The following is an 18,109-nucleotide window of genomic DNA, read 5'->3' as shown; positions in this document are numbered from 1 at the left end:
TGTTAATTTCCATAGGGCGGTTGGCCTCACTTTTAGCCCGAACGGCTGAATGGATTTCCACGAAACTTGGCAAAATTGTAGGGACTGTTAGCCCGATGTGCCTTTGCTAGGTCTCAATATATGTGCTTCAGTGGATTTTGAGAAATTAACGTTTAAAACAAGATATATATCTGTAACAGCGCTCCGGGCAGCGCTCCGGTTCGCGAACTTTTCGCGTATCGGAACTTTGCGAAGCGAAGCTGATTGGCTCTCCGGTGTCTGTCAACATTCTAAACAGTCCGGAGCGGCCGCCATCTTGTCTCTCGGTAGGATCGAGAGACAAGAGGAGGCCAAAACAAAGGGGGAAATGAAGGAAAGGGGGCAAGGTAGACCCCTTCTGACCCCCTAGGATTGATGAGGGGGATATTATAGAGCCACGCCGGGCCCCCAAAAAAAAAAAAAAATTTCCGATTTTTTTCGCCGTAGAGACGCGTCTTGGTTCGCGAACCGGGCAGCTAACCGGGCAGCTAACCAGGAAGCTAACCGGCAGTGTAACCCAAAAAAAAAAAAAAAAAATCCGATTTTTTTCGCCGTAGAGACGCGTCTTGGTACGCGAACCGGGCAGCTAACCGGGCAGCTAACCGGGAAGCTAACCGGCAGTGTAACCCAAAAAAAAAAAAAAAAAAATCCGATTTTTTCGCTGTAGAGACGCGTCTTGGTACGCGAACCGGGCAGCTAACCGGGCAGCTAACCGGGAAGCTAACCGGCAGTGTAACGGGAGTCTGAGGAGTAGCTGATTGGCTGTCAATATTGTAAACAGTCTGGAGCGGCCGCCATCTTGTCTCTCGGTAGGATCGAGAGACAAGAGGAGGCCAAAACAAAGGGGGAAATGAAGGAAAGAGGGCAAGGTAGACTCCTTCTGACCCCCTAGGATTGATGAGGGGGATATTATAAAGCCACGTGGGGCCAAAAAAAAACCAAAAAAAAATCCGATTTTTTCGCCGTAGAGACGCGTCTTGGTACGCGAACTGGGCAGCTAACCGGGCAGCTAACCGGGAAGCTAACCGGCAGTGTAACGGGAGTCTGAGGAGAAGCTGATTGGCTGTTATCATTGTAAACAGTCTGGAGCGGCCGCCATCTTGTCTCTCTGTGGGATCGAGAGACAAGAGGTGGAAAAAAAAAGGTGTAAATGAATGAAAGGGGTAAGGCAGACCCCTCCTGAACCCCTAGGATTGATGAGGGGGCTATTAAAGTTCCCTGGGGGGTGAAAAAAAACAAATTTGCGATTTTTCGCGGTAAAGGTGCTTCCTGGTACGTTAACCAGGCAGCTAACCGGCAGCGTAACGGGAGTCCGACATATTGTGTTTTTTGAACGTTTGTGATATGTGCACGTGTGGATTTTGTCTAATTAAGGTTAAAAAAATATATATATATCTTTAAGCGTGTTCTGGCGCGCTTACGTTTTGGGTTTGGTTTGCGCTGCAGAGACGATACATCGCGGTTATGCGATGCATCATGAGGCGTCTCACGGGCTACGTGATACGTCACTTAATAAAGAATATATTTTACAGCTATAGATATTAGCTTTTAAAAAACCAATGAAATTCACAGAAAAAACCATAGGTTATAGACCATATATAGTTAGGAATTTGCATTTACAAAACCTTGAAAATTCACTGAAAAAACCATAGGTTATAGACCATATATAGTTAGGGATTAGCATTTAAAAAACCTTATTTTATTTGCACAAAACCATTGAAATTCCATATATAGTTAGTTGCACTAACTATATATCGCGGACCCGCAATCCACTGCTAATGATGTCACATATTACATCATTCATGACATGGTCAGTGACATCACTGATGACATCACTGATGACATCTCAAATGACATCACTGATGACATCACTGATGACAACACCCAGTGACTGTATGTTTCTGTAAAGTTAAAATATGTCTTACATATTGAAGAATGAGTGGATGTATAAGTGTCTGGATGAAGGATTTAGTAGGTGCATGACTGACTGTATGAGAGAATGATTAAATGTGTCTCACTGAGTGCATGGGTTAGTGATTAAAGTGTCTTAATTTGGCAATCATTATTTATGTTCTTCTGTAAACTGCTGCATGTTTAAATCAGTAGCTATATCAGTAACTATATGGGTTATTGAATGGTTGCCCAAGTATTTGTATGGGAGACTGAGTATGTGTGTGGGTGGCTGGGAGGTGTATAACTCTGTGCATAGATGTGTGAGCAGTTGATTCCCTAGGTGTATGGGTTCAAAAGTGCATGTAGAAACAGCTGTATGGACAGTTGACTGTGTGCATGAGTATATTGGTGAGTGAATGGATATCTCAGTTCTACATGTCAAAGTAAGTACATATGTAAAACACACTCCATGTGAGAGTTGACATATATAAATAACTGAACATAAGAGCCAGTGAATGTGAGAGTGGCTGTATGAATCATTGTGAACTTGTATCAAGGATTGTATACAAGAGTAAATATGTGTTAGTATATGTTTGAATAAGTAAGGTGTGTATAACTGTATAGTTAAGGAAATGGAGATGTGATTGATTCTTTGCATGACTGACTAGGTGTGTGAGTAACTCCATGGATGTGTGACAGTCTGTGAATGCCTGTTTACACTGAGTGTATCTAAGGTTATATTAGAGTCTGAAGATGTATTATCACATAAATGATATCATCAGTGATGTAATCAGTAATGTCAAATGAGATGTCAGTGATGTCATCAGTGATGTCATTTGAGATGTCATCAGTGATGTCATCAGTGATGTCATTTGAGATGTCATCAGTGATGTCATCAGTGATGTCACTGACCATGTCATGAATGATGTAATATGTGACATCATTAGCAGTGGATTGCGGGTCCGCGATATATAGTTAGTGCAACTAACTATATATGGAATTTCAATGGTTTTGTGCAAATAAAATAAGGTTTTTTAAATGCTAATCCCTAACTATATATGGTCTATAACCTATGGTTTTTTCAGTGAATTTTCAAGGTTTTGTAAATGCAAATTCCTAACTATATATGGTCTATAACCTATGGTTTTTTCTGTGAATATATATATATATATATATATATATCCAAACGGGTCCTCGCCAAGGCACTCCAAGCTACATGCAGCCGCGCTGCCTTGAAGAAAAACAGCAGGACCAAGTATTCCGTGAGTTCGTATTTATTTAGCAACAAACGGCAGCATAACGTTTCGGCCTCTCACAGGCCTTGATCACATGGTGCTATGCAGACGTAAGGCAGAATTTAAAGTGCTAGTGTTGGGAACATTAACCAACCAGAAAGGAATAAAGTGCATGGTGCAATAGACATAGTTAAAATACTATGAACTCTTGGTATTGCAAAAACAGCGCGTACAATACAATTTAAACAATGTACACAATTGATAGGTAGTCAATTACAGTGTTGGGATAAATCCCCCCGCACGTTACATTTCATAAATGTTTAGATGATCTGTAAAACACGTGTGTATATACACAGAATGAATTTTAAAATCTCCGGATCAATCCGTAATGAAATCAAACGATATAATAAACACATGAGCAGATGGATATTCAACAAACGTGTGCAACAATATTAGACATAAAGGCTTTAACAGTTCTATGCCTATATCAATACCTGGATAAATCCACTATATAGATTGCAATAAGTGCACACGTATGTTTCTGCCATCATTAAAGTGCGTGCACCGTCAAGACAGACAACCTATTCACAAAATACACTTAGCTCAGCTTGGATCAAAACTGAAAAGTCATGCTGGTTGGAAAAAAGTCCAAGTGAAGATAATAGTGATTTAAAAAAACTAAGTACCGACAGGTAAACTTAGATTATCAACAAAATCATATTGAAAAATATGATGTAATCCAATCTATCAACTGGAACAGTAGGAACACTGAATAAAACAAATGACAACATATCGGCACGTGTGTCCTTCGACAAACTGCTGGCCTAGCTGGAAACACTGTATATTAACCATTTTGTCTTATGTAAAATAGGGACACAATTAACAATGCCTAGAGGGACCAACCAATGGAGATAACGGAAAGCAAATTTATAAACAGGTGTACAAGTCTTCTGAAGCATTCAACCCATTGGGAAACTTACTATCGAGCGTGAGAATGTAGCGTGTTTCTAATCTCCTCAACGCTGCTTCCCTGTTGCCACCCCTTCTCATAGGTGCAATTGTATCGATGGCATAGTATTTCAAGAGAGAGCTGTTACTGTTGTGTTTTTCTCTGAAATGCCTAGCAACAGGGTATGCTGGGTACAAACCCAAAATTCGGTGCAAAGATGATTTATTCAGCAAGTGGTATTCCCATAGTCATCACGACGCGTTTCGCGCTTCACAGAGCGCTTGATCACATGACACAGGTAATCACCTGACACACGTTTAAATACATTCTACCAATGTAGGTCAGACTACAATTGCGATGGAAATAGAAGAGTTAGCCCCCTAAGGACTACTCACATTTTACTTTAATATCTGCTAATGCATTTATAAAAGGTGGAATATATTTCAGCATTTAATATTTTAAATGACCAACTGTAGACATAAAGAAACGTGCAAAATAAATGTTTGGTGATGGTAAATTGACAGTGAGTTTAAACCAAAAAAGTGTTTGTGGATTAAGACAGAAAAGCAATTTAAAATTCATTGTCGGTTAGAGTGCGGTATTCTATGATGTTCAAGTTCTTGTAATACTATCAGTATAATACTTTAATCATAGGAACCATACTATTGTAGCAAGTACCCATGTGGGGCCCCACATGTTCATACATTGCCAAGTAATATATGCAGACTTTAAAGTCATGGAGAGTGCTATAAAGTGCTAATGCATAGTAACTGGACAGCTTCCAAATATCTGAGGACACATTCTCCACTAGTAGCAACGATATTGCACCATAGGTATACAAAAATAATCTCTGTAAAATCAACAGCTCCACCTAGGCATATAGGTATATATATATATATATATATATATATATATATATATATATATATATATATATATATATATATATATATATATATATATATATATATTACCTACTGGCGATAGCCAGTAGGTATATATAGTTAGGATTTTTTTCCTATGGGATTTTTGAAAATTCTATGTCGAATAACTTTGGCGTTTGAGGACAGAATTGGCAGAAATTTTCAGGAAAATTGAACATTTTGTTTCTGAGCAGCCCCTGAAAATTTGGGGGGGTTTCGTCAAGGGGGGGCCGAGATAAAAGGGGGGTCCCAAAACGTGTTTTTCCCATGCAATTTTCCATAGGGCGGTTGGCCTCACTTTTAGCCTGAACGCCTGAATGGATTTACACCAAACTTGGCAAAATTGTAGGGACTGGTAGCCCGATGTGCCTTTGCTATGTCTCAAGATATAGGCTCCAGTGGTTTTTACGAAAATTAACTTTGAAAAATATATATTGGGCTACTTTGGGCTATATATATGTTGGAGCCCAAATGTAGCCCAATGTAGCCCAATGTAGCCCAATGTAGCCCAAAGATGGCCACCAGAGACAAAAAAACAAATGTAGCCCAAATATCAGCCAGATGTAGCCCAACTATAGCCCAATGACAGAATGTCCCAGAGTGTTCTAAAGAACAACTAGAGTGCTAACAGTCCTACTTATTACAAAGGTATGGCACACCTGAAGCCATCTTGATTGGAATAAAGTGGTAACTCTTAAAACATTTAATTTAAAAAGGAACAAAATGAGGGGGTTCATTTTGCCATAGAAAGTATGATTAGCGAATATATGACGAAATCCCGCATACCATCAGTCCGCAAAAAAAATCCCGCATGTACTATTAGGCCGCAAATTAAAATAACGAAAACTTTTAGAACGAATATGCCTTTAGCATACACTAAACAACTAAACTACCCTAAACCCTAAAACACTACCCCCAGCATGACCCTACACTACACAAACAGTACAACACTACCCTAAACCCTAAAACACTACCCCCAGCATGACCCTACACTACGCAAACACTACAACACTACCCAAAACCCTAAAACACTACACCCCAGCATGACCCTACACTACGCAAACACTACAACACTACCCTAAACCCTAAAACACTACCCCCAGCATGACCCTACACTACGCAAACACTACAACACAACCCTAAACCCTAAAACACTACCCCCAGCATGACCCTACACTACGCAAACACTACAACACAACCCTAAACCCTAAAACACTACCCCCAGCATGACCCTACACTACGCAAACACTACAACACTACCCTAAACCCTAAAACACTACCCCCAGCATGACCCTACACTACGCAAACACTACAACACTACCCAAAACCCTAAAACACTACACCCCAGCATGACCCTACACTACGCAAACACTACAACACTACCCTAAACCCTAAAACACTACCCCCAGCATGACCCTACACTACGCAAACACTGCAACACTACCCAAAACCCTAAAACACTACACCCCAGCATGACCCTACACTACGCAAACACTGCAACACTACCCTAAACCCTAAAACACTACCCCCAGCATGACCCTACACTACGCAAACACTACAACACTACCCTAAACCCTAAAACACTACCCCCAGCATGACCCTACACTACGCAAACACTACAACACTACCCTAAACCCTAAAACACTACCCCCAGCATTACCCTACACTACGCAAACACTACAACACTACCCTAAACCCTAAAACACTACCCCCCAGCATGACCCTACACTACGCAAACACTACAGCACTACCCAAAACCCTAAAACACTACCCCCAGCATGACCCTACACTACGCAAACACTACAGCACTACCCAAAACCCTAAAACACTACCCCCAGCATGACCCTTCACTACGCAAACACTACAACACTACCCAAAACCCTAAAACACTACACCCCAGCATGACCCTACACTAGGCAAACACTACAACACTACCCTAAACCCTAAAATACTACACCCCAGCATGACCCTACAATACGCAAACACTACAACACTACCCAAAACCCTAAAACACTACCCCCAGCATGACCCTACACTACGCAAACACTACAACACTATCCTAAACCCTAAAGCACTACGCCCAGCATGACCCTACACTACGCAAACACTACAACACTACCCTAAACCCTAAAACACTAGCCCCAGCATGACCCTACACTACGCAAACACTACAACACAACCCTAAACCCTAAAACACTACCCCCAGCATGACCCTACACTACGCAAACACTACAACACTACCCTAAACCCTAAAACACTACCCCCAGCATGACCCTACACTACGCAAACACTACACCACAACCCTAAACCCTAAAACACTACCCCCAGCATGACCCTACACTAAACAACATCCACAACTCTACACTACTCTAACACAACACTACACTACACAACACTACACTACACTACACGATCACTAACCCACGAAAAAATTAACACAAACCCACTTACCTCTCTCGTCATCGTGGTTTTCACAACGCAAATGCATTTACCATACATGCCTTTAAAACGTAATTCTTTGTAAAGGCATGCGCGATAAATGCACATGCGTTTTGAAAAAATGCGGGATAATGGTATGCGAGGTCAATGACCTTGCGGGATAATGGTATGCAGACTGAAAGTCTGCGGGATAAAAAATGCGGGAAAATGGCTGCAAACCATGATTAGCAGCAGACTTCCCTGGTGAGCACTAGCTTTACTACAGTGATCTAATGAGCAACTAGAGTGCTAACATTCAGAATTTATGGCAAATGTGTGAAACATCTGAATGCCTTCTTGATAGAACCAAAGTAAACAAGCATTGAAAATGCAATAGATCTCACCCTCGTTTAAGTTAAAGCCATTCTGTTTGGAATGAGGTGGCTTTTTAGCTTTGCTTTTATTAGTGTTTTTAAAACTTTCATGTAAATAACATGCATATGTATGCATATATGTATATGTATGCATGCATTTATATTTATATAGATATGCAGATTATATATGTTTATATATGTATATTACCTACTGGCGATAGCCAGTGGGTATATATAGTTAGGATTTTTTCTCTATGGGATTTCCGAAAATTCTATGTCTAATAACTTTGGCGTTTGTGGACGGAATTGGCTGAAATTTTCAGGAAAATGCCACATTTCGTTTCTGAGCAGCCCCTGAAAATTTGGTGGGGTTTCGTTAAGGGGGGGGCCGAGAAACAAGGGGGGTCCCAAAACACGTTTTTCCCATTCATTTTTCCATAGGGCGGTTGGACTCACTTTTAGCTCGAACGGCTGAATAGATTTACATGAAACTTGGCAAAATTGTAGATATGGTTTGCCCGACGTGCCTTTGCTATGTCTCAATATATGTGCTCCAGTGGATTTTGAGAAATTAACGTTTAAAAAAAAATATATATCTGTGACAGCGCTCCGGTTAGCGCCCCGGTTTGCGTACCTGACGCGTAACGGAACTTCGCGAAGCGAAGCTGATTGGCTCTCCGGTGTCTGTCAACATTCTAAACAGTCCGGAGCGGCCGCCATCTTGTCTCTCGGTACGATCGAGAGACAAGATGTGGTGAAAAACGAAGGGGGAAATGAAGGAAAGGGGGCAAGGTAGACCACTCCTGACCCCCTAGGATTGATGAGGGGGATATTAAAGTCCCCCGCGATTTTTCGCGGTAGAGGCGCTTCCCGGTACGCGAACCGGGCAGCTAACCGGCAGCGTAACGGGAGTCCGCCATCTTGTGTTTTTGGAGCGTCCGGTTCGCGTACCGGGTAGCGTCCCGGTAAGCGTAACAAGGGGAAAACCAAGAGAAACAGTAAAAAAAAAATTAAGGGAATAGATTTCCAGCAAACTTGACAAAATTGTAGGGACTGTTTGTTTGATGTGCCTTTGCAAGGCCTCAAGATATGTGCACGTGTGGATTTTGTCTAATTAAGGTTAAAAAATATATATATATCTGTAAGCGTGCTCCGGCACGCTTACGTTGCGGGTTTTGTGTGCGCTGCAGAGCCGATACGTCACGGTTATGCGACGCGTCATGAGGCGTCTCACGTGCCTACGTGATACGTCACGTAATAAAGAATATATTTTACAGCTATAGATATTAGCTTTTAAAAAACCAATGAAATTCACTGAAAAAACCATAGGTTATAGACCATATATAGTTAGGAATTTGCATTTACAAAACCTTGAAAATTCACTGAAAAAACCATAGGTTAGAGACCATATATAGTTAGCTGGACATTTTATTGACATAAAACCAATGAAATTCCATATATAGTTAGTTGCACTAACTATATATCGCGCACCCGCAATCCACTGCTGATGATGTCATTTGAGATGTCATCAGTGATGTCATCAGTGATGTCATTTGAGATGTCATCAGTGATGTCATCAGTGATGTCACTGACCATGTCATGAATGATGTAATATGTGACATCATCAGCAGTGGATTGCGGGTGCGCGATATATAGTTAGTGCAACTAACTATATATGGAATTTCATTGGTTTTATGTCAATAAAATGTCCAGCTAACTATATATGGTCTCTAACCTATGGTTTTTTCAGTGAATATATATATATATATATATTCACTGAAAAAACCATAGGTTATAGGCCATATATAGTTAGGGATTAGCATTTACAAAACCTTATTTTATTTGCACATAACCATTGAAATTCCATATATAGTTAGTTGCACTAACTATATATCGCGGACCCGCAATCCACTGCTAATGATGTCACATATTACATCATTCATGACATGGTCAGTGACATCACTGATGACATCACTGATGACATCTCAAATGACATCACTGATGACATCACTGATGACATCTCAAATGACATCACTGATGACATCACCCAGTGACTGTTTTTCTGGAAAGTTTAAATATGTCTTACATATTGAAGAATGAGTGGATGTATAAGTGTCTGGATAAAGGATTTAGTAGGTGCATGACTGACTGTATGAGAGAATGATTAAATGTGTCTCACTGAGTGCATGGGTTAGTGATTAAAGTGTCTTAATTTGGCAATCATTATTTATGTTGTTCTGTAAACTGCTGCATGTTTAAATCAGTAGCTACATCAGTAACTATATGGGTTATTTAATGGTTGCCCAAGTATTTGTATGGGAGACTGAGTATGTGTGTGGGTGGCTGGGAGGTGTATAACTCTGTGCATAGATGTGTGAGCAGTTGATTCCCTAGGTGTATGGGTTCAAAAGTGCATGTAGAAACAGCTGTATGGACAGTTGACTGTGTGCATGAGTATATTGGTGAGTGAATGGATATCTCAGTGCTACATGTCAAAGTAAGTACATATGTAAAACACACTCCACGTGAGAGTTGACATATATAAATAACTGAACATAAGAGCCAGTGAATGTGAGAGTGGCTGTATGAATCATTGTGAACTTGTATCAAGGATTGTATAAGAGAGTAAATATGTGTTAGTATATGTTTGAATAAGTAAGGTGTGTATAACTGTATAGTTGAGGAAATGGAGATGTGATTGATTCTTTGCATGACTGACTAGGTGTGTGAGTAACTCCATGGATGTGTGACAGTCTGTGAGTGCCTGTTTACACTGAGTGTATCTAAGGTTATATTAGAGTCTGAAGATGTATTATCACATAAATGATATCATCAGTGATGTAATCAGTAATGTCAAATGAGATGTCAGTGATGTCATCAGTGATGTCATTTGAGATGTCATCAGTGATGTCATCAGTGATGTCATTTGAGATGTCATCAGTGATGTCATCAGTGATGTCACTGACCATGTCATGAATGATGTAATATGTGACATCATTAGCAGTGGATTGCGGGTCCGCGATATATAGTTAGTGCAACTAACTATATATGGAATTTCAATGGTTTTGTGCAAATAAAATAAGGTTTTGTAAATGCTAATCCCTAACTATATATGGTCTATAACCTATGGTTTTTTCAGTGAATATATATATATATATATATATATATATATATTTATATATATTTATATTCCAGGAATAATCCGGTGTAGCGCAGAGCTCTCAGTCAGCTCCCAAAAACGGACACAAACCCAAAATTCTATGCAAAGATGATTTATTCAGCAAGTGGTATTCCCATAGTCATCACGACGCGTTTCGCGCTTCACAGAGCGCTTGATCACATGACACAGGTAATCACCTGACACACGTTTAAATACATTCTACCAATGTAGGTCAGACTACAATTGCGATGGAAATAGAAGAGTTAGCCCCCTAAGGACTACTCACATTTTACTTTAATATCTGCTAATGCATTTATAAAAGGTGGAATATATTTCAGCATTTAATATTTTAAATGACCAACTGTAGACATAAAGAAACGTGCAAAATAAATGTTTGGTGATGGTAAATTGACAGTGAGTTTAAACCAAAAAAGTGTTTGTGGATTAAGACAGAAAAGCAATTTAAAATTCATTGTCGGTTAGAGTGCGGTATTCTATGATGTTCAAGTTCTTGTAATACTATCAGTATAATACTTTAATCATAGGAACCATACTATTGTAGCAAGTACCCATGTGGGGCCCCACATGTTCATACATTGCCAAGTAATATATGCAGACTTTAAAGTCATGGAGAGTGCTATAAAGTGCTAATGCATAGTAACTGGACAGCTTCCAAATATCTGAGGACACATTCTCCACTAGTAGCAACGATATTGCACCATAGGTATACAAAAATAATCTCTGTAAAATCAACAGCTCCACCTAGGCATATAGGTATATATATATATATATATATATATATATATATATATATATATATATATACATATATATATATATATATATATATTTATATTCCAGGAATAATCCGGTGTAGCGCAGAGCTCTCAGTCAGCTCCCAAAAACGGACACAAACCCAAAATTCGGTGCAAAGATGATTTATTCAGCAAGTGGTATTCCCATAGTCATCACGACGCGTTTCGCGCTTCACAGAGCGCTTGATCACATGACACAGGTAATCACCTGACACACGTTTAAATACATTCTACCAATGTAGGTCAGACTACAATTGCGGTGGAAATAGAAGAGTTAGCCCCCTAAGGACTACTCACATTTTACTTTAATATCTGCTAATGCATTTATAAAAGGTGGAATATATTTCAGCATTTAATATTTTAAATGACCAACTGTAGACATAAAGAAACGTGCAAAATAAATGTTTGGTGATGGTAAATTGACAGTGAGTTTAAACCAAAAAAGTGTTTGTGGATTAAGACAGAAAAGCAATTTAAAATTCATTGTCGGTTAGAGTGCGGTATTCTATGATGTTCAAGTTCTTGTAATACTATCAGTATAATACTTTAATCATAGGAACCATACTATTGTAGCAAGTACCCATGTGGGGCCCCACATGTTCATACATTGCCAAGTAATATATGCAGACTTTAAAGTCATGGAGAGTGCTATAAAGTGCTAATGCATAGTAACTGGACAGCTTCCAAATATCTGAGGACACATTCTCCACTAGTAGCAACGATATTGCACCATAGGTATACAAAAATAATCTCTGTAAAATCAACAGCTCCACCTAGGCATATAGGTATATATATATATATATATATATATATATATATATATATATATATATATATATATATATATATATATATATATATTTATATTCCAGGAATAATCCGGTGTAGCGCAGAGCTCTCAGTCAGCTCCCAAAAACGGACACAAACCCAAAATTCGGTGCAAAGATGATTTATTCAGCAAGTGGTATTCCCATAGTCATCACGACGCGTTTCGCGCTTCACAGAGCGCTTGATCACATGACACAGGTAATCACCTGACACACGTTTAAATACATTCTACCAATGTAGGTCAGACTACAATTGCGATGGAAATAGAAGAGTTAGCCCCCTAAGGACTACTCACATTTTACTTTAATATCTGCTAATGCATTTATAAAAGGTGGAATATATTTCAGCATTTAATATTTTAAATGACCAACTGTAGACATAAAGAAACGTGCAAAATAAATGTTTGGTGATGGTAAATTGACAGTGAGTTTAAACCAAAAAAGTGTTTGTGGATTAAGACAGAAAAGCAATTTAAAATTCATTGTCGGTTAGAGTGCGGTATTCTATGATGTTCAAGTTCTTGTAATACTATCAGTATAATACTTTAATCATAGGAACCATACTATTGTAGCAAGTACCCATGTGGGGCCCCACATGTTCATACATTGCCAAGTAATATATGCAGACTTTAAAGTCATGGAGAGTGCTATAAAGTGCTAATGCATAGTAACTGGACAGCTTCCAAATATCTGAGGACACATTCTCCACTAGTAGCAACGATATTGCACCATAGGTATACAAAAATAATCTCTGTAAAATCAACAGCTCCACCTAGGCATATAGGTATATATATATATATATATATATATATATATATATATATATATTTATATTCCAGGAATAATCCGGTGTAGCGCAGAGCTCTCAGTCAGCTCCCAAAAACGGACACAAACCCAAAATTCTATGCAAAGATCATTTATTCAGCAAGTGGTATTCCCATAGTCATCACGACGCGTTTCACGCTTCACAGAGCGCTTGATCACATGACACAGGTAATCCCTGACACACGTTTAAATACATTCTACCAATGTAGGTCAGACTACAATTGCGATGGAAATAGAAGAGTTAGCCCCCTAAGGACTACTCACATTTTACTTTAATATCTGCTAATGCATTTATAAAAGGTGGAATATATTTCAGCATTTAATATTTTAAATGACCAACTGTAGACATAAAGAAACGTGCAAAATAAATGTTTGGTGATGGTAAATTGACAGTGAGTTTAAACCAAAAAAGTGTTTGTGGATTAAGACAGAAAAGCAATTTAAAATTCATTGTCGGTTAGAGTGCGGTATTCTATGATGTTCAAGTTCTTGTAATACTATCAGTATAATACTTTAATCATAGGAACCATACTATTGTAGCAAGTACCCATGTGGGGCCCCACATGTTCATACATTGCCAAGTAATATATGCAGACTTTAAAGTCATGGAGAGTGCTATAAAGTGCTAATGCATAGTAACTGGACAGCTTCCAAATATCTGAGGACACATTCTCCACTAGTAGCAACGATATTGCACCATAGGTATACAAAAATAATCTCTGTAAAATCAACAGCTCCACCTAGGCATATAGGTATATATAGTATATATATATATATATATATATATATATATATATATATATATATATATATATATATATTTATATTCCAGGAATAATCCGGTGTAGCGCAGAGCTCTCAGTCAGCTCCCAAAAACGGACACAAACCCAAAATTCGGTGCAAAGATGATTTATTCAGCAAGTGGTATTCCCATAGTCATCACGACGCGTTTCGCGCTTCACAGAGCGCTTGATCACATGACACAGGTAATCACCTGACACACGTTTAAATACATTCTACCAATGTAGGTCAGACTACAATTGCGATGGAAATAGAAGAGTTAGCCCCCTAAGGACTACTCACATTTTACTTTAATATCTGCTAATGCATTTATAAAAGGTGGAATATATTTCAGCATTTAATATTTTAAATGACCAACTGTAGACATAAAGAAACGTGCAAAATAAATGTTTGGTGATGGTAAATTGACAGTGAGTTTAAACCAAAAAAGTGTTTGTGGATTAAGACAGAAAAGCAATTTAAAATTCATTGTCGGTTAGAGTGCGGTATTCTATGATGTTCAAGTTCTTGTAATACTATCAGTATAATACTTTAATCATAGGAACCATACTATTGTAGCAAGTACCCATGTGGGGCCCCACATGTTCATACATTGCCAAGTAATATATGCAGACTTTAAAGTCATGGAGAGTGCTATAAAGTGCTAATGCATAGTAACTGGACAGCTTCCAAATATCTGAGGACACATTCTCCACTAGTAGCAACGATATTGCACCATAGGTATACAAAAATAATCTCTGTAAAATCAACAGCTCCACCTAGGCATATAGGTATATATATATATATATATATATATATATATATATATATATATATATATATATATATATATATATATATATATATATATATATTTATATTCCAGGAATAATCCGGTGTAGCGCAGAGCTCTCAGTCAGCTCCCAAAAACGGACACAAACCCAAAATTCGGTGCAAAGATGATTTATTCAGCAAGTGGTATTCCCATAGTCATCACGACGCGTTTCGCGCTTCACAGAGCGCTTGATCACATGACACAGGTAATCACCTGACACACGTTTAAATACATTCTACCAATGTAGGTCAGACTACAATTGCGATGGAAATAGAAGAGTTAGCCCCCTAAGGACTACTCACATTTTACTTTAATATCTGCTAATGCATTTATAAAAGGTGGAATATATTTCAGCATTTAATATTTTAAATGACCAACTGTAGACATAAAGAAACGTGCAAAATAAATGTTTGGTGATGGTAAATTGACAGTGAGTTTAAACCAAAAAAGTGTTTGTGGATTAAGACAGAAAAGCAATTTAAAATTCATTGTCGGTTAGAGTGCGGTATTCTATGATGTTCAAGTTCTTGTAATACTATCAGTATAATACTTTAATCATAGGAACCATACTATTGTAGCAAGTACCCATGTGGGGCCCCACATGTTCATACATTGCCAAGTAATATATGCAGACTTTAAAGTCATGGAGAGTGCTATAAAGTGCTAATGCATAGTAACTGGACAGCTTCCAAATATCTGAGGACACATTCTCCACTAGTAGCAACGATATTGCACCATAGGTATACAAAAATAATCTCTGTAAAATCAACAGCTCCACCTAGGCATATAGGTATATATATATATATATATATATATATATATATATATATATATATATATATTACCTACTGGCGTTCGCCAGTAGGTATATATAGTTAGGATTATTTGTCTATGGAACTTTTGAAAATTCTATGTCTAATAACTTTGGCGTTTTTGGACGGAATCGGCTGAAATTTTCAGGAAAATGGCACATCTTGTTTCTGAGCAGCCCCTGAAAATTTGGGGGGGTTTTGTCAAGGGGGGGCCGAGAAAAAAGGGGGGTCCCAAAACGCATTTTTCCCATGTTAATTTCCATAGGGCCTTTGGCCTCACTTTTAGCTCGAACGGCTGAATGGATTTGCACGAAACTTGGCAAAATTGTAGGGACTGTTAGCCCGATGTGCCTTTGCTAGGTCTCAATATATGTGCTCCAGTGGATTTTGAGAAATTAACGTTCAAAACAAGATATATATCTGTAACAGCGCTCGGGGCTGCGCTCCGGTCCGCTTACTTTTCGCGAAACGGAACTTTGCGATGCGAAGCTGATTTGCTCCCCGGTGTCTGTCAACATTCTAAACAGTCCGGAGCGGCCGCCATCTTATCTCTCGGTAGGATCGAGAGAGAAGAAGAGGTGAAAAACGAAGGGGGAATTTAATGAAAGGGGGCAAGGTAGACCCCTCTTGACCCCCTAGGAATGTTGTTGGGGTTATTAAAGGGTCCCGTGGGGAAAATAAAAAAATATATATTTTTCACGGTAGAAGCGCTTCACGGGCCGCGAACCGGGTCGCAAACTGGTAGCGAAACGGGAATTCGCCATTTTGTGTTTCGTTTTAATTAAATTACTAGGTATAAGGGGGTGCGGGAGACGTATCCTAATCCCTTATATTTTCTGAGGGTGGCTGAGGAGGCTCATATATGTTGATACATGTCTTCCAGCGGCTGTGCGTGAGCTTTTTTTTTTTTGCTGCGTGACGTCTGTTAACGTTCGATTCGATGGAAATCAGGAAGTGTTGACCGCCAATTTGTCAGTGCGATAAAATATTTTGTTATAAATGAATCCTTATTGATAAACATTGTCTGCGCCATCTTGCCTTTTTTCCAATGCCACAATTTTGTCGTGCACGGCAGCCATTTTAGATGCCAGGCCGGTCCCAGGCTATCACCTAGCCCTGCGGATGTAGTTTATGGCCCCAGCTGTAGAGAATCCAGACATGCCAACCCTCCCGATTCAGGCGTGAGACTACTGATTTCAGTGCTAGTCTCCCGCCTCCCGATTTCTGCAAGCAAAAACCAAGGGGCATATTACCAACAACTAGCGATAATTTTTGTCTCTAACTTGTTTAGAGACACAAATAATCGCCGCACATCGGCGATTTTTATCGCAGATAAACCTTGTTATTAGCAAGGTTTATCGCAAATGCGATAAAAAACGGCCGCAATGCATGAATATCGCTGAAAAGTCAGCGATATTCATGCATTATCGAGCAAATGCTCTTAGCCATGTTATCCACCTCCCATTGGATAACATGGCTAAGAACTGCTCAGGTCAGGTGTTAGCTTTTGGAGATATTCGCGCTTAGCTCGAATATCTCCAAAAGTTGGTAATAGGAGATAGCGATGTTAGGGACTGTTTCCAGTCGCTAACATCTTGGCACGCCCACTTTGCATGTCATTAGTGATAAATATCACTGACATGCAAAGCGGGGCCCAAGATGGTCGCTATCTCCTTTTAGCTGTCACTAACTGGTGTTAGCGACAGCTTGGTAATAGGGAGATAATTTTATCTCCGCTTTCTTGGCTTTTAAAGCCAAAAAAGCGGAGATAAACCCCCTTGATAATATGCCCCACGATTCCTCGGGGGTTTCAGCTGACAAGGCTTGGTATTGTGTTACGTGGTAATTTTTCCAGGAAACGTCAGAGGGTCGATGCAGGGGTTCTAGAAGGGGTGATAAACCATTTAAGCCTCATGAACAAGCGCATGGTCTTTTAAAGATCTGTGAAGTACTCGGGGCGGCGGTGTGTGTGTGTCCTCTTTCAGGAGCGGGCGGGGGGGGGGCACTGCCAGCAACTTGCCAGGCCAGGCAGTGTTCAACACTTGCATCACCCTTTCGCTGCCTGCTATTGCGCTCCATGCTTCGGAAAGGTAAGAAAAAGAACGTGCATTTGAGTTTGAAATGTCGTATCCTGTAGCAGTACACTTGCAAAGCCCACACATGACAATAACCTGATTCAAGGCCCCATTCACCCGATTTTTTAAAAATATATAGCACTCCAACAAAGTGGGATTATAAAACTTTA

This window comes from Lissotriton vulgaris, chromosome 4_1, assembly GCF_964263255.1.
Source record: "Lissotriton vulgaris chromosome 4_1, aLisVul1.2, whole genome shotgun sequence".
In the NCBI taxonomy this organism is placed as follows: Eukaryota; Metazoa; Chordata; class Amphibia; order Caudata; family Salamandridae; genus Lissotriton; species Lissotriton vulgaris.
Note: the sequence above shows the minus strand (reverse complement) of the source record.